The following is a 13,504-nucleotide window of genomic DNA, read 5'->3' on the forward strand; positions in this document are numbered from 1 at the left end:
AAGGAGTTGTGTTTAGTTTGGATGACAACTTCACGAGCCTTACCTTTGGACTCTCGTAAATCATGACTCTTCATTGATATAGCATAGTGATTAGGGCTTTCAGGTGGTAACCCGTCAGGAGGGTCACCTAGCACTATTCGACAACTCTTTGCGATAGAAGATGGTGTGGGCTAGTCTCGTATTGCTTTTACTTTCTCATCATTTACATGTATTCCCTATGCATGAACTATAAAGCATGTGGAGTTGTTCAAGTCATGTTTCGTCATTAAAATGACGTTACGACTAAGGCTTTCATGGATGTAGCCTTTTGTAACAAATTTAACTTTTTGGTTTCTTCGAGATTATATGTTTGACGAGGTATGATGGAACCTTGAATTAGATTGGTTTGGTGTTGTTTTCCTTTTTCCAATGGCAATCTGTCAGGTGGATCACCTAATTCTTCTTGAAAATCCTGTAACAAAGATGAAAACACACTAGGCAAATCTTTGTTAATGTTAGAAATCGAAACAATTGATTCTCTAAAGCGAACAAGGATGGAAGGTTGTTTGTAAAGAAGGTTCTCTCTCAATTCTTTTGTGCTCACACATAGATTTTGAGTCACTCTTTTCTTCTCACAATTAGGTTCACTCACCTCCCATGGGTCATTATTCTTTTGGCTTTTGTAACTAGTGACCTCTTTTTCTTTTGCCTCTTTCTCAGCTTTTTCTTTTTTTGCTTTCCCTACCTCCTCACAAATTATCATTTGATCTTTAGGGGCTGGAAGTGTGTCATTCTTTACTGGTTGTTCTTTCTCCTTGTTAGGTTTGTCATCTCTTAGCTTTTTAAGAGAATATGGAGCAGAAGACGAGGAAAGATTTGAAGAATTACCTTGGTAAGAGGATGAAGTACCTTGGTAATGTTCTCGGAATCTCCTTTGGATTTGTACTTCGATTGTCATTGCTTTGTTTAGTGTATCTTCAAGGTTTTCGTACCCATGGAGGTCAAGAAGATCAGTGATGTTTGAGTTCAAGCCGACGATGAATCTTGACACGGTGACCTCTTCTTTTTCGGTTATGTTAGCCCTATTGAGTAAGGACTGCATCTCTTTGTAGTAGTCTTCAACTGAACTTCTACCTTGTTGAAGTTGGTGTAGTCGTAGTTTAGCTTCTCGTGTATAATGTGTTGGTAGGAATCGCTTCCTCATGGTTTGTTTGAGGTCGGTCCAAGAAGTGATTGTTGGAATTTGGAATTTCTGGATCTTTTTCCTTGTTTGCATCCACCAAGTTCGAGCATATCGTTCGAATTGCATGGTGATAAGGGGAACTTGTTTAGCTTGGGGGTAGTCATGGTATGCGAATATGAGATCAACTTTTCCTTCCCAATCGATGTACCTGTCCGGATCGTTGTCTCCTTTGAAAGATGGGATCATGAACTTTGGTTTTGCAAAGAGTTCGAGTGCTTGGAAACGTGGTTGTTCTCGCCTGGGTACCAAAAGTTCATCATTGTTTAGTCTTGGATTCTGGTTTGGTAGATCCAGTTGTGGTTCTTATTGTTCTCTCACGGTATTGGTAAGTTCATCAAATCTTTCAACTTGAGTCGTGAGTCGTGAGTCGTGCAAGTGCGGCTAAGATAGCCGTAAGTGTCTTGTTGTTATTGTCACACATCCTGAAATCATAACACTCGAAAGAAAATTTTAAAGTAAAATAAAAATAAAAGAAAGAAAATTCAACAAAGTAAGAAACCTCACAAGTCACTCCAAGAAAGTAACACAACGAGAGGCAAGTAAGCCGATCTTGTACTCTTTAAAACTCACTTTACCAAGTAGTCTTTCACAGTTCGTATCGGAGTTTGATTACTAGCAAAGGCGATAAGAAAAACCTAAAAGCTCTAAGAGGCCAAACAAAGGTTAGACTCCAAGAGAACGAGAATGCAAAGAAGGAAGAAGTATGCAAACTCTTTAGTCCTACTAACACAAGGAAGATAATGTGTTAGATAATGCAAAAGAACAATAACAGGGAAAAACAAAAGAACCTAAAGCACTAAGAGTCAAAGAAAAAAAGGACCAAACCAGAAAACCTAGAAAACGCTGGATCAACTTGAGAAACGTTTTTAGGGGGTTACCGGTATCCAAAAATTCTGGAAAAATTCTTGAATATCTTTCGATGTGTCAAGAAAACCACCTGTAAAATTTCAGAACCAAATACCTTCAGTAGTATCCAGTATACTCTGTTGAACGGTGAGTCCTCAAACAATATATTTTTCTTGATCACTTTGTTTGAAGTTGTTCTTGATCTCCAAAAATTCTGATTTTTTGTGTGAATGATCTCCAATATATGGAGTTTCAATCTGGAAATTTTCACCACAAAATTCCTCCTGTAGAATTTTCAAGAAATTCGACAATATTCTAGACCGAATCTGCCGATAAAACTTGAATGATGTATTTGAAGGATCTAATGAACTCTGATCGAAGTGAATTTTGGACTGGAGATTAAACTTAAGACGAATATGATATCTGGAGAAAATCAGCCCTAAATACCTTCGTTTGCAATTTTTTTTTTGAAATTTTGGTTTTTTTTTTGTTTTTTTTGGTTTTTTTAAAATAGCAAACTAACAAGAATGATTTGAATCTAAATTAAAATTAAATAAATAATAACCTGAAATTATGAATCTTCTCTGAACTAGCTCCGTTAGGGTACCTTGACGGTGTTGTGTGCAAGAACAAACAAGATTGCTTGCTTCTTTCCAAGAATCGGCCCAAATCTGATACCAATTGATAGGGAAGCGGTAGCGGGTTGATGAACGTTGCTCTTGTTGAAGAATCAAACCTAGAAAGCTCTAGACTCGATGAAGAACAATGAGGAATGAATAGAGAAGGTGGCGACAATAGCTAGGGTTCTTTTAGGGTTTTTTGAGGTGCTGAAAACAAGGTAAGAAACAATATTAGAACAAGATAAAAAAAGATAAAGAAATTGAAAATAAAATAAGATAACCAAGAAATCAAAAGATCTCCCTTATGAAGGTGAACGGTAAAGATGATAATGGTAAGGATGGATTTGTGGAAAATAGATGGATAAGTGTCCTATCGATCCCTCCTAGTCGCAATGAAAAGGCAAACACGATAATATGGCTCTAACCAACCCTCCTAGTCACGATGAAAAGGCAAATTGGAGTGTGAAGATTAATCTCCCTCACAAGAACTTGAAAGAACTCAAGGAGAAGAAGCTTCGAAGGCACAAGGCAATCAACACTTACAAAAACGAACTCTCGTTGTATTATTAATCAAAGAAATCTTGAATTACAAAGTTTAATGAAGCCTCCTTTATATAGGGGCTGAGTTCTAAAGGTCCTAAATAACTAATGAATAAAATAATAATAAACTAAACATATCTTAACTCTAATTCCTAATAAAATAATAATAATTAAAGAAAATATTTTTAACCCAACCGTAATTCCTAATAAAATAATAAATCTAATCCTAAAAGATAATGCATCATCCTATATTAAGTTATATTACAAATAATCAATAAAAATATTGAAAATTCGTAATATTTACAATATTCCGTATTAATCCCGTATAGGATTTTCTTCATGCACCGTCTTCAGTAAAATAGCCATATCTTGAGTTCCCGATATCAGATTGATGCGATTCAAGAACCGTTGGAAAGATAAGAGACAGACGGTCGTATCTCCAGAAGACATCTTGACTAAATAAGATCAGGATCCCATTCAAAAAGTCATCGTAAGTCTGCTTCTGTTCTGATCTTCTTTTCCAATGCTTGGACGGGTGGATCATTTGGAAGAGTTATTACTTCTTCCTTTGATGTGAGCCTTGTGATGCATGTATCAATTTTGGTCCCTAAACTTTTTAAAGTTTATACTTTGGTCACCAAACTTTATAAAATCTTATAATTTAGTCACTAACTAAATCCATTTATGGAATAAAAAATTTTTTGGGAAAAATATCATCTAGGTCTTTAAACTTTTCTCATTTTTCTACTTCGACCATCAAACTTTCAAAATTTGTATTTTGGTCACTAGCCTGCTTTTTGGGATGTTACAATTTATTATACACATCTTTTTGAGGGAGCCAGTTTAATAATTTATTTTGGGGGGATGGCCTCCTCTAGCCCTTAAAGCTTTCGCCTCTATGGACAAAAATTTACCTGGAGGTTGTAGATCTTTGAAAAGCAGTTGAAGAAGACTATGAGATTCCTTCATTGTCAACCAACCCCATTATAACACAGATTAAAGCACAAAAAGAAATGAAAACAAGGAAATCAAGGACAAAAACATTTTTATTTGTTACAACATCATCGACTTTCACCCAAATTATGTGCCTAAAATCGGCAAAGGGATGAAAATTTTTATGGGATGTAAGTGTTCAATCTTGTACGTGATTTTGAACTGCAGAAGATAAAGGAGACTGATACAGTCAAGGAGTATTTTAACAGGATCATTAGCATAACCAATAAGGTCAGACTGCTAGGTTCATATCTGACAGATTCAAGGATTATGCAGAAAATCCTCGTAACAATACTTGAAAGGTTTGAGGCCACCGTTACCACCTTAGAGAACATGAAAGATATGTCAAATATTACTTTGACAGAGCTCTTAAGTGTTTTTCAAGCACAAGAACAAAGGTGTGTAATGAGGCAATAAGGGGTCATTAAAGGTGCTTTACCGATTAAGCATCAACATTATGGAAAGAACCATAGACTAAAGAGAAAAAAGTTTTATGTTGCGAGTGGAGAAAACATCACATTTGAAAACAAAAATAAAACATGAAATAGAATACTTTGAGTAAAAATGACTATCTTTCATGTCAACACCGAGAGAGAAAAAAACCACCATCATTTCAAGTGTTGGAGAAGATCAAATAAAAAGTGTAGCAAGTGTAACTAATGGGACATGGGGTTGTTATTTGCAGGTATACAAATTAGCAACAAGATAAAACACAAGTGACAGATCAAGAAAATGATTAGTTTTTTTTGCAACTTGTTTCATTGGTCAAGAAACGAGTTAACGTTGGTTCATTGATAGTGGATACATTAATCATATGACACATGAAAAAGAATTGTTCAAAAATTTGAAGAGCATTGAGTCCAAGAAGATCAGAATTAAGGATGATGAATGTATTGTTGTCAAAGAAAAATAGATTGTAGCCATTTCAAGTTGTTCAGGTACCAAGTTTATTACTGATGTTCTTAATGTATTTGATATTGGTAAAAATATACTTAGTATTAGTTAATTAGTAGAGAAGAGATTTAAAGTGAAGTTCATAGAGAATGCATGTGTAATGGAAATGTTACATTCTAGAAAATGGTCGAAATAAATATGGTAAAGAGAAGTTTTTCCCTCAATCCAATGTTGAATGAGCAATCAAATTTTCTAACCAAAGAAATCATCACAATGTTGTGGCATAAAATACTCAGACATTATCACCATAAGAGGATATTGAAGATGAAATCTAAAAGCATAGTAATAGATCTTTCAGAACTTGATGATCACATATTAACATGTAAGGCTTGTCAATTTGGAAAGCAAAATAGAAAGTCATTTCCAAAGACATCATGGAGAGCCACTTGTAAGTGCCAATTGATTCACATGGACATTTCTGGACCTTAAAGAACTCTTTCATTAGCATGTAATTGATATTATGTTGTTTTTATTGATGATTTTACAAAAATGTATTAGATTTTCTTCTTAAAATTCAAGTCAGAAATAGCGGGAGCATTTTGAAAATTCAAAAGATTTGTGAAAAATTAAAGTCACAATCATATTCAACTATTGAGTTCAAATAGTGGCAAGGAGTATACATAAAAAAGTTTCAATGCATTTTATGCACAAGTTGGCACAATTGACAGCTCTTTATTTGTCGTAGTAAAATGGAGTTAGTGAAAGGTGAAACAAATACATCTTAGAAATGACTATATGTATGGCGCATGAAAAACAAATCTAAGAAATTCTTGGCAAAGAACTTATACTGCGATTTTCCTGCAGAATAGACTATCCACAAAAGCAGTCAATGATCAAACACCTTATGAGGCTTGGTATGGTTATACACCTTATGAAGATCAAAAACCTTATGATGACATGAGGAGTACCTCAGGATAAAGATAAGCATGGGTCAGGTTCAAGTAAGGTTTTGGTCAATTTGGCCCGAAAATATATACTCTCCTCCCAAAAATTGACCCGACCTGAGTTTAGGGGTAACTTCACCTGACATGAACTTGACCATATTTTTTATATCAAAATAAATAAATAAATAAAAATATTATTTTATTAAATCAAAATAGGGATCTAATTAAAAATTAATATATAAAAGGTTATTATTATAATTATCCCTAAATATATAAGGTAAATTTAAATTATTTTTCTAGTAGGGTAAGATATTTTCACTCTAAACCCGACCCTAAACATTTCCTCTAAAAAATTGACCCGACTCGACCCAAACCAAAAATTTATTTTAAAAATAAGACCAGATCAGGTTGAGTCGAGTCAAAATTCGTTGGTTTGGGTCTCGTGCCCATCCCTACTTCAAGCTATTATTTTCTCATGGAGCTCAAATGAGCAAGAAATAGTAGCTCAATTCATTGTTAAAGCAAAATTTATTGCTACAACATCTATTACCGAAGCAAAATTTATTGTTGTAGCATCCAATGTTTCAAGCTTTTGTCGTTGAAAATATTATTATGTGATTTTAATCTTGAACAGAAAGACAACAAAATATGTTTGTTGATAATTAAGTTTTCATATCAAATTTTCACAATCCATTGTTTTATGGGAAGACTAAGCATTTCAACATTAAATTTTCTTTTTGAGAGAAATACGAAAAGAAGGTAATGTTATACTGATTCATTGTAAAACAGAGGAGCGAGTCGTATATATCTTCATCAAAACGCTTTCAGTAAATAAATTTAAAATTTTTGAGAATATAACTTAGTGTTTGTCGTTTCTAAAGCAAGGAGAAGTGTTAGTTGGTGTGTTTAGGACTATTTGTATTTTTAGATTATCTGTTATTTATGTGTTGCTTAAGTTTAGTAGAATGTTGTTAACGTGTTATTGTTTAAATTTAGAAACATATTGTTAGTAAGTTGTTAATTTTATTTTGTTTAAATTTTAAATGTTGTTGAATGAAAATTACTGTGTTCAATTTCCTTCCTCCATTAAGTTTCTTTTCATTAAAATACCAATAAGTAAAAACACACAAATATTATTAAAAGTCGTAACTTATAGGAATAAAGTATATAGACATTCTATTTACCAAAGTAGAATTTATTGTTTTCAATCACTTGTTATTTTCATCAGAATCATTTACCATGTATAATCTAATGTTATTCTCTACTATATTATGTTTTACTATATTATTATGTCTTCTCACTTACATTGAAGAACCATATACACTCATTGACATAGTGTCAAAATCATTCATAAAAAAATAATTAATGTGTTTCTAGATTCTCTCAAAACTTTATTTCATATGCCTTTTGTCTCATTGATTATAGTTCAGGATCAACCAAACCAAATCAGACAACAAAATCATAATCCTTGAAATTTTTTAAATTAATTTTCTTATGTATTTGATGGGTAGGTATAAGAGAGGTACTTGACAATTTTATCTAAAAATCACCCAAAAAAAATTAAAAAGCACCAATTTAACACCCTTGTTCAAATATGCACAAAACTAGAAACCTTTCTGAGAAAATAAGGAACGTGTTGTGTGAAACGCGCCTTGTAAAGTTGGAAATAAGGCGCGTTGCAGGGGGCGCGCTTTCTTACTGAGTTGGCACTACGTGGGAAGGCATGTTTCAGGGGGTGTCTTTGTGTGATTTTGCGTCATTTCAGAAGATATTGTGGGGGACGCCTTCCATCCGCCCGTTACTCTCGCCCATGGTTTCCCCCTAAACCCCCTCCATTCTCTATCTTCAAACATATCACACCAAAAATCTTATATTTCTCTCATCTTTCTTATTAGAATTTCCTTTAAATAGGTTTGTCAAAATATTTTGAAGGTATAAATTTTATTTTATTTTTTATTATATTTATTGAATATTTTTTTTATTTTATTAATTATTTGTAATTAGTTTTTTTGCAGTTATAAAATGGAAGGTGGGATGTTGCGACTGGATGTAAATCAAATCTAAAGTCATTTTAACAATATTAAATTGTTTTATTTTATTTTTTTGAATATTTTATTAATTTAAATTTTTAATATTATTTCAAATTTTAATTCGTAGAATATTTATTAATTAGGGAAATGATCGTATATTAGAAGTGTTTATTCGTAACACTAAGGTGAACACATTGTATCGTATCTGGAGGTATTTATCTAAGGTTGAATTTGATTATATAGCCAAAATTGTTGGAAGTTGTAAACTTGAACTCACCTTTATTTCTACACTAATCGAGAGGTGGAGACCAAAGACATACATATTCCATCTTTCATTTGGGGAGTGCATCATTACACTGGAGGATGTTTTAATCCATTTGGGGCTTCTGGTAGATGGAACTGTTATTTGTGGTGTAGTAGATGGTGATTGACATTATTTGTAAATGGAGTATCTTGGAGCTTCCTTGATTGACTTCAATGGTGGTCAAATACCGTTATCATGGCTTAAGTCCACTTTTCAAGAGTTGAAAAAAATTGTTCCAAAGGATGAGGCAAAAACATTTCCCCGAGCATACATATTATGAATCATAGGAGGGATCTTAATGCTCGACAAATCTCAAAATCAAGTTCTTTATATGTGGTTGCGTCACCTCAAGGATTCTAAAGTAGTCGGGACATTGAGTTGGGGGCTCCATAGTTTTGGCATTTTTATTTAGAGAAATGTGTCGGACAAATATTATAGTAAAATTGCTATTGGTGGTTGTCTCATTCTTCTCCAATCATGGGCTTGCTATCGCATGCCATTTTTATTTTCGGTTATGAGTCATTTATCTTCCCGTTATTATTAAGGTAATTTCAATACTGAATTCGTTTATAAATAATTTTTTCACTATATAATTAAATGTATTTTTATATTAAATAGGTGGTCATCAACAAGAAAAATCATTGTGATATTCATGATAAATTAGAAGATATCCTATTACTCATTGATCAAAAAACTAGGTTAGAGGTATGCTTTTAAATTCTAATATTTTTATTTAATTATCTTTATATAATTAGAATATTATTTTATAAGAAATATATATTTTTGTGTTAGTTCCAATGGTTACCTATTCAACCAATGAAATAAACACTTGCATCCCACCTTACTTGAGGGGGCTAGTAGATGTATGGATAGCGGTTGTCTCTTATATGTTATGATATTGTTGAGTGGCATTCGATTGACTGATAGTGTGATTCATCAACTTAGTTTCACACTATATATTCCTAAGCACCTATGAATCTCGATAGTATGTATAACGTTGATAGACAAGGAAAAAAAGAGGTTAATTGGGTGGTGAAGCTAAGAGACTGGATAATGATTTGGGGGGATCGATATCAAGGCATGTTCCATTGGCAGTATATGTATGAAATTGGATCTTCGATTACAAATAACTATATTTAGTGGTTCAACGGAAATAGAAGACTATATGATGTGGGAGGATCTTCATCAACGCATGCCCTGTCGGTAATATATGTACAAAACTAATATAATTTGGGATATAGTAGAGATAGTGATGCTTTTACAATGCTTAAGCACTTTTAGCTTAATCCCTAGATGCATTGGGTGAAGAGTGATAACACTTGATATCCTTCTTGCAATCATCTTTTTATGTGAAACAATCGTATACCCAACATATAAGTTGCTTGAATGACACCCATTGGTTTGCTTCAAAATATGACAATCAACTTCAATATTTGCACAGTACTTGGAAAAAAAACTCAATTATACCTTCCCTAAATAGTACATCTATATTTTTTTGAAATATAAGCCTTTCATAAGAGCAACCATTCAGAACGATCTACAGGTTTCAATGCATACCTATGAAGACGAACAATTGCAAATATAAATCTATAATTTGAAGCCAAGCAAAAATCCAGTATGTTAAATTAAGGTTGAGGGAATCCTCAATAGAATTAGCAGCAGTGCAATGTAAAATCTCAACTAATATATCATTTGGGGAATAAGATAATGAGTATTTAATTGTCATTGATATACGTGGGAGTTTTTTTATTAGATCAGAATGAAAAGGATATATAACAAATAAAAAAGTGAGGGCCACTTGATATCCTTCATATATATATAGTTAGTTTTTTTCTACTGAGAAGTTCCCCCCAATGGGAACATGATATCTGCATATAATTGACTGAAATATGCATAGATAATCTGACAAAAAAGGAAGACTTGTTCCACAAGAAGCACTTTCGCCTTTTTCAAAGAATATTTGTTATGTCATAATGTCTCATCCCATCAAACATATATGGGGTTGACGTGAATAGTACCATGACTGGGAACATGATATATGCATATAATTGAATGATATATAAAGAGATAATCTGACAAAAAGGGAAGCTCGTTCCACAAAAAGTGTTTTCACCTTTTTTAAAGAATCTCTATCATGTCATAATGTCTCGTCCTATCAAACATATATGGGGTTGATGTAAATAGTGCCACAATTTGGAACATGATATATGCATATAATTGACTGAAATATGCATAGATAATCTGACAAAAAGGGAAGGCTCATTCCACAAGAAGTGATTTCGCCTTTTTCAAATAATCATTGTCATGCCATAATATCTCATCCCATCAAACATAAATGGGGTTAATGTGAATAGTTCATGACTGGGATCATCATGTCTTTATTTAAATTCTCAACTACTCATACTCTTAAACTATCAAACATTGAATCTCTGAAAGTCTCAAACCGAAAACTCTCAATCTATCTAACTCTCAAAATGAGTCATATTTATGTTATTGTTTATTATGATGGACAAATTTAGTAATCTGAAGATGGAGTTATTTTGAATCAGAACGTTATAACCCCTTAACCTTCAAGAGAAACATCACTCTTAAGGAGTTAATCACAAAAATTTTCTTAAAAGTTCATGTTACAAGTACTAGAAGACTATATTAACTTTAGTATAGATTTCCTACTGAACTTTTTTCATTGACATATACATCATTTGATCTCTTATGATGATGATGTTGCCATATGGTTTATGCTCAGATGAAAAATTTAGAAGGTATTAAAAAATGTATGCCATATTTGTTGAGGTTGAACAGTTCGTGGTATGTCATTATGGTCTCATTATGGGTTAGCTCATCAAGTTGAACAAGTTGACAACCCAACTCAAATAATATGTAATGATTTTACATCACTAATGGAAAATCCACCTCCTGGAGCCATGCCATCTAGTTAAATGGGGTGGCATTTATCATCAACTACTTACGATCTCTACCAAGGTGGCCCCCATGAATAATCCATATGGCAATATCTTGTCCTATTCAAAGGAAAGACATTCATCTATCAACTTTTTCAACCTCGTCATGGAAATCCATGACACAACAATCTGCTCAATCTCATATACCATTATGTCTTTAAGTTCTGGGGGGAGGCATTAATCTGCCAACTTCTTTGACCTCTATATGGAGATGTCTTCGATGCAGCAGTCTGTTCACAACTCATATGACACAATGCCTTCAATTTCAAGGGCAATGATTTATCTTCCAACTTGTTTAACTTAAACATCGGATTGAAAGATGAACCCTCATCTCCATCAGAAGAACCTCTTTGTGAGCTAGGTACGAATGGTACTAAGACAAGATTATTCGTTGAACCCAAATCACCGTAATGTAACAAGAACTCTGATGATGATGCAAATAAAGTTTCCATAAATATGACACCAATCAAACCTCCAGCACATATGTACAAAGTTGACTATGACGCAATATACTAGCCAAAATTTTAAAATGTGCCTAATGTTGGAGAGCATGGATTTAACTCATTAATCAATAATGGTGAGTTATATTTTGGAATAGAGTTCACATCCAAAGATAAAGTAATGATTGCAATAAAGAATTATAATATTCATAATTCAGTTCACTCTAGAGTTAATCGATCCACCATCGAAAAGAATGTTTTCCATGTGGCCAATGTGATAACGGATGCAGCTGGATGATTCGTGTATCAATGAGGGAGAGAAAGAAAATAATATGAGAACTAACAAGATGCAACGATCCTTATACATGTTATGCAAGAGGGATCAACCAGGATCATCTAAAATTGGACTCTAACATTATTTGTTAAGTCATCAAGCCCATGGTCAAAGAAAGCTCTCGCATAGCTATTGCACTATTAATTTCTACTATACAATCACAATATGGGTATACCGTCTCCCATTGGAAAGCGTGGAAGATAAAATAAAATGTTGTTATAAAACTTCACGGCGAGTGGATTCTTATTACAACGAGCTATCAGTTGGTTTAAACTAATGGAAATACTAAATCTTGGGATAATAGTTGATTTCAAAACTCTCCATGTATACAAGAATGATTGAGTGGTTCGAGATCGATGCCAATTCTACCGTGTTTTTTGTAGACTTGCCCACAGTGCATTAATACGGTGAAATACTGCAAATCGATGATCCAAATTGATGGTACATTCTTGTATGGAAAATACAAGCAATTTTTATTATTAGCAGTTGTCCAACACGATAACCTTAACATTCTTCATGTTGCATTTTCCCTTGTTAAAGGAGAATATACAGAGTCTTGGTCTTTTTCTTGAAAAAATTATGGTTACATGTTGTCATGAGGGAACACATTTGTAAAAGTTCAGGCCGAGGAGTTGAGATCAAAGTACCATTGGACTCTTTGGTACCAATGGACTCTTTGGGTCCAATATGGAAACCCCCACATGTCCAACATCGTTATTGTATCCGAAATATTAGTGCAAAATACCATGGAAAATATAAGAAGAATAATGAACGCCAAGTACTTATATGCATTGGTATGTTACTTTTTTCAATTTTATTTCTCAATCATTTTTATTTTATTTATTTATACTTCACACTAACTAGTACATATGACTTAGGTTATGAACTCTTACCTCAAAGGATTGAGTTTATGCTTCAAGAGTTGAAGGGAAAAAATGAGCAAGGATACAATTACATCAATCATCAACAAATAAATGTGAAAAAATGCATACGATGGTGGATATCGATATGGTCATATGACAACCAACTTGCCTGAGGCTATCAATTCAACCTTAAAGGGGTGCATCATTTACTTGTAATTGCTTTGGTTAAATCGGCGTATTTTCGTTTCGGTCAACTTTTTGCCAAGCTTGGGGGACAAGCTCTTACTTGGATGCAAAACGACCATATTTATCACCCAAAATTAGTAGCAGATATACATAATTATATCGTGTGACAGAAATGTCATAACCTCTTCAAGGGATTGAATATAACTCTTTTAGTGTTAATCTACAATAAAGGTGGTGTGATTGTGACTTTTTTCAAGCTATAAAGTATCCGTTCTCCCATGTCATAGTAACTTGCTCACATTCCCATTGGACTAGAAAAGTTATGTTG

The sequence above is a fragment of the Hibiscus syriacus genome, unplaced genomic scaffold (assembly GCF_006381635.1).
Source record: "Hibiscus syriacus cultivar Baekdansim isolate YM2019G1 unplaced genomic scaffold, ASM638163v2 tig00002793_pilon, whole genome shotgun sequence".
In the NCBI taxonomy this organism is placed as follows: Eukaryota; Viridiplantae; Streptophyta; class Magnoliopsida; order Malvales; family Malvaceae; genus Hibiscus; species Hibiscus syriacus.